Here is a 5,668-nt window from a genome sequence, read left to right on the forward strand (position 1 = left end):
ATCCCCGGGCAGGACGAGGCCCCCAGCGCCTTCTCGAGCGTGGGGAGGGTGCAGGCCCCGGGGGGCCCCCGGTCCCACCCTGCCGGCGAAGTGCTGGAGCTCGGCACAGGGCAGATTCCTGGGTGGGATGGAAGCTGGCAGGGGCAGCGCCGGCCTCGGGCGCTGGTGCTTGTCTGCAGGGGATGCGTCTTGCTGAGAGCTCTGGAGTGTGCGTGGGGCTGCGCCCCTTTATGCAGGCGTCCTGCGTGGGTAACAGAGGTAGGCAGAAAGCAGATGTGTATAAGCGATGGGGATAGGCAGCCCTGGCACAGGAAAACTCTGTAACTTATGGAGTGATTCTGTGTGTGGGGTGCAGGGCTGTCTTTCTTCCCACTGTGCAATCTGGCCTTCAGATACTGAGCAATTGTTCAGCTGTGCTTTTTGCTCTTCAGTGGTTTAAAAAATAAATAAATGCAAGAAGAATATCTGGGCGCAGAATATGAGGGCTTCCCAATTAGGTACCTGTGGCAGCAGCCACTTGGAAAACTTAATCTCACTTTGAAGTCTCATTAAATTAAGAGGAAAAAAGCTTTCACAATCAGTTCCTGTGCAGTGGAGCAGCAGCAGCTTTGAATGCCCAGCGACTGTGTGGCTGAGCAGACTGGTCCTAAAGGGCTGCGTTGTGTGGACAGGCAGCCCCAAGGAAATGTTCTTGTCTGAAAACCCTCCCAGAGGAGGCAGAGATTGAGTAATGATTGAGCATTCTCATGACTTTTGAGCCTTTCTGAGCTGGAACAAAACTCCAGCAGCTGTTTCTGTCAAAACTGCGTGTGGATGCATTTGGTGCCCACACCAATCATTCTGTGGTTGGTGACAGCTAAACCTGACAGCAAAAGCACAGGCCTGTGTAAGCTTCCCCCATCACATACCCACCTGAGGGCAATGCCCAGACAATGCAGTCTCTTAGTGAAGGTCACCAGGGAGCACTTTAAACCACAGCAGTTTGTAGTATTGTAAGGGAGCATGGAACACCTCACTGTGCTTCAGGATGAAGGGGGCCAGTTCCTTGCACACCACATAGATGGGCTCGGATAATTTTCTGCTTTCAGCTCATCTGGAGAGAAAGGGCTTTATGAGCCCCTGACTAAAAAGGGAAAGCCCGAAGGTTTAGCAGTAGTTTTTGTGCTGATCCTAGTTTCGCTTGCTGTGTGCTGTGTGCAAGGTGAGTTTATAGAATCTAGATTGTTATTTATTTTCAGATACAAAAATAATAGCTCTCCTTATTCCTGTAGAACCCTATTCATACGTGGTCTGTGGGTCAGTGACATCAGTATATCAATCAGTGAAAGGGATGTTTTGTAACCATTTTCTGTATGGGAGATGTGTGCTTTATAAATAGATCAAGCACAGCCATATAAATAATGCCTGACCCAAGCAATGTATCAGGAATAGAAGTCCATCTCCCCTGGATTTTTGTTATGGTTTACCACCTTGACCTCACAGGAGCCCTGCGGCTCCTTGCTGTACTACAAGATGGAGACCTGCCAGCGTTTGAAGGACATGAGAGTCCTGCAGGCACTACAGGTTCTCTCCTTCCCTTGCTGCAGAGTGCATGCACACTGAGGAGCAGGAAGAATTCCTTCTAGACTGCATGGGACCATGGCCTGTTTTGTCACCAGCACGTCTGTGTGACATTGGTCCCCTCCTTTCTCCCAGCAGCATGTCATGTTCCTAGTGTGTGTTCTGCTGAAGTGTCTCAGCCAGGCAGTGTACCTGTCCAGCTGCTTTCTCACATAGGCTCTGGAGAAAGACAGAACTATGGCCTGGAGAAGAGCTGTACATTATGAGAATTACAGGAATTATTTGCTCAGCCCTAAATAAAGATTGTTTCCAATTAGGTCAATAAAAGGTGTTATTCTCATGGACAGAGTCACTCAGTCTGGTACTGGGGGGTGTTCCTCTATCATGGGTGCTATGTGCAAAACCATAACACAAAGGCACAGGCTTTTAATGTGCACATAAAATGAAGTTGTGGGAGCTCTGTCCATTTTCCATGTGTTTTTGGTTAAGGGGGACGAAAGAGTTGCTTTCTCAAGAAATTCCCAAGAGAAACTTAGAAATCAGTGAATATGTGACAATATCTCCTTCCTCCTTTCCATATCTGTAGCATGGGTCCAACAACTTGGTGGTTTTCTAATAAACTCAGTCTTAGCATCAATTAAAATGCTTTGGCACAGAAGGAAGGGAGAAGTGGGCTCTGCAGGACAGCCATCTCAGAAAGCACATGGAGACTGGATTTTTGCTAGCTGTGTAATTAAATGCTCTGATGCAGCTTTATCACTGTGGCAGTTATGAATATGTGTCAGGGGGATGTTCTCTCCCTGTCCCTGCATGTGTTGGAGAGAAGTAAAGCACGCGTTTTCTTCACAAACCTTTTAGAAAAAGGCCTGAGAAAGGGAGAAACTGGGTTGCCAGGGAACTTTTCTAGTCATTGCTGTAGACTTAAAGTCTAATTGTTGAGACTGAAACATCAGAGACTGACAAACTGGCACTGAAAGAACAAGGAAAGGGGGGAAGAAGATCACTGTGAATAGTTTTTAAAAGCAGGGATTGCTCAGAACACTCAGATTTCTTTCCATATTTAACAAATTCTACAGCATTCTGACAGTTCCACCTGCTCCCTTCAGTTAAAGCTTCAGATCTTTGCCTGCCTTCTTGCAGCCAGCTGTCTCCCACTGAAGCCCAGATTCACCAGTGCTGCTCCTTCCTAAGATAAAATGACTCAGAAGGCTTTAAACAAATCCTGAGCATGCCCCACTGTTCTTTATGAATCATGGCATAATATGGAGAACATTTGAAGCCATGGAAAAAATTCAACAGAGAAAGTGGAGAAAGACTGAGAAACCTGCTGCGGTTACATGAATGGATGGAATGCTTCAGAGCTGTGCTGCATCTCTTTCTCATCACCAAAATCCAATAAATGCACTGGTGAAGGAGGCTGTTGTACTGTCCAGCTTCCTGAAAGCCTCTTTGAGTTTAGCAATAAGATGGAATTGACATTTAATTTAAAATCCCATTTACTGGATACTCTGATTGTATTTGTATGTTGCTTTGCAGATGGGAAATGCAGTGCCCCCCTGCTCATCTCTACATTATCAGAGAGGGAACACCTGATTTTTCACATGCTCTACTTGCTCTGCGGTAAGGCCAGATAACTCTTACAGCTCTCCCCCAACTGTGGGCAGCCCCAGTGCCTGCCAGAGTAGGTCAGGATTCTTTCACTCACTGTTGCTTCCAGTTGTTATCATGGGGTGGGGTGTGCTGACCCTGCCTTGGGTCCATTGGTGAATGATGGGCAGGAAAATGCCCCTCCAGTTTGGAGGATTTGGCATACCTGGGCTGTGCTGTGCCTCAGCAGGAGCCGGCTGCTGCTGCAGAGCTGGAGCTGCCTCAGGGGCTTTCACACAGTTTGGTGCCCATGCAGTGAGGACTGAGCAGTAGAGTGGGCTGTGGATGCTGAGTGATGGGACTCCCAGTCCTTCCCAGGGACAGCTTCTGTCTCATTAACTGCTGTGCTCCACGTTCTGCTGGAGACTGGAGTTGCTGGTGCAAGTGCTCTACTGCTGGACTGCTAAATAATGCATATTGGTTAAAAAACCCAAAGAACTGCAGTAAGAAAAAAATTCCTCACTTTGAGAAATTCTTTGCAAAAGCAGGTTGTCAGAGGGATAACGGCAGCTTTAGGGTGGTGATGTGTTCTGAGGTCATGGGTTTCACTCAAATCTCCTATGATTCCACATGTAGCTCTGCCACGAAATAACTTTGGTGTAATCCATCTTGCACAGGTGGGGATATTGCTGCTGTGCAACTCCTGCCCTTTAAACTCAGGTCAAGTGGTGGAAGCCCAGGCTGCAGTGGCTGTTCTCACATACACTGCACAGTCGTTTAGAAAAAGCTAAGGGTACTTAGGAAGCATAGCTCAGAGTTCAGTTCTTTCCAACAGATAAGCTCCTGCGCTGCAGATAATTACTGCTGCTCTCTTCTCTTTTTATGGCATCTTTTAGATTAGGCTGTAGAAATAGCCTGCAGATGCTTTAAAGATTAAAATAAATGAGTGTTTCTTGGTGTGGCTGAGTTAAAAATAACGATGAAATGATTACACAGGGGCTGGTAAAGCTGGAGGTGCTTGCTGTGAGTCAGTGCAGGGGCCAGGGTCTGGCAGCAGGGTGGTGCCAGTCTGTCACTTAGGATGGTCATGTAGCTGCCTTGGGACGTGGCAGCAGTTCCACCAGACTGACAGAACTTCACCATCTGTCATTAGTAAAATCTGCATGCTACGTATTTGCTGGTCATTCTGTGCTGAACAAAGGAACAAGGAAAAGTATATCTTTGAACAAACTTGCAGGTAAGGTCAAGTTAGGATGGGGCTGCTGGTTCTTGTGGAAAGAAGACTAGAGTCTCCTATTGTTCTGATAATATAGGAAAAGAACAAAGTAAGGTAACTGCAGGGCAATTGAGTAAGAAAGATGAAGCAACATGCCTAAGCAAGAAAATGAAGAAATCCTAAATTGGAAATGACTGGCATAAGTAAATGCATTGGTAAATATAAAAATCAGTCACTAAAATAATGGAAATTTTTTTCTATTGGTTCAAAAGTATGGAAGTTAGCACATATTTTGTTGAGGGAAGACAAACTTGTCTTCATTCCAAGCTCTGACAAATCTAAGCTTCTTAAGTTTCAGGATAGTTTCTTTTAATGAAAAGACCCAGAGTTTTCTCCAATTTAATTGCTTCGGAGTGATTTCTTTCATTCTAGCTGTATAAGTTCATTGCTTCCATTTAATTTATAAAACTGCTCTCGGCAAACGAACAGGTGTCACCGTGTTACCGCTGGCTGCCAGCAGAGGGCGGTAAGGATCACTACCTCGGTGGAAATCACAAATGGTTGACGTGCTCGTACAGATCTCGCTCCTTTTGCAGGTGCCTCGTTTCAGAGTAACAATAGAACTTGGAGCATGTTTGCTATTTCAGCATGATTATGATATAGCACCGTTCCTAGTATAATAGCGTATGGGACATTAAACTCAAGTACAGCTCCTGCTGACAAGAGAAGCTCCTGTACAGGATAGAAATTGGGACCTGATGGCAGCACAACCTTACCAGCTTCCCATTCTGGCTTGCACATGCAAGTTCTCAGCTGGTACAGGACTAAGAAAGACAAGACAGATAACACATGATTGCCTCCAGCAGACAAACGAGCCTCAAAAGTTGGCAGCTTCAGTCCGCTAGCACTGACAGCACAGAGATTCTCTCTGAGCAGAATTTTTGACAGTCCTCCTTGCACTGAACAAACATAATGCAGAACCTGAACACACATTCACACCCTTCACAGCACTGTGTCTTGGATTTGTGCACCTTCCTTGATCTCTCCATTTTGATTCTGATGGGTAACTGAAACATAATTAAATCTGTCATCTGGAAAGATGAAGGAAAAATACAGATCCTCTTCTAAAGAGAAAACTGAGCATTAATTCCTTTCTGGTCAATACCAAAAGCTGATTTTGTGTCTCATTCAGACCTCACCCAGTGTGTTTTCCAGCTCTACGGTGAGCACAGTTCTTCAAAATAACAGTGATAATAAGGAAAAGCAGGTCATGTATAACATGTATATGTTATACAGCACAGGTTT

Source organism: Excalfactoria chinensis, chromosome 15 (genome assembly GCF_039878825.1).
Source record: "Excalfactoria chinensis isolate bCotChi1 chromosome 15, bCotChi1.hap2, whole genome shotgun sequence".
NCBI lineage: Eukaryota > Metazoa > Chordata > Aves > Galliformes > Phasianidae > Excalfactoria > Excalfactoria chinensis.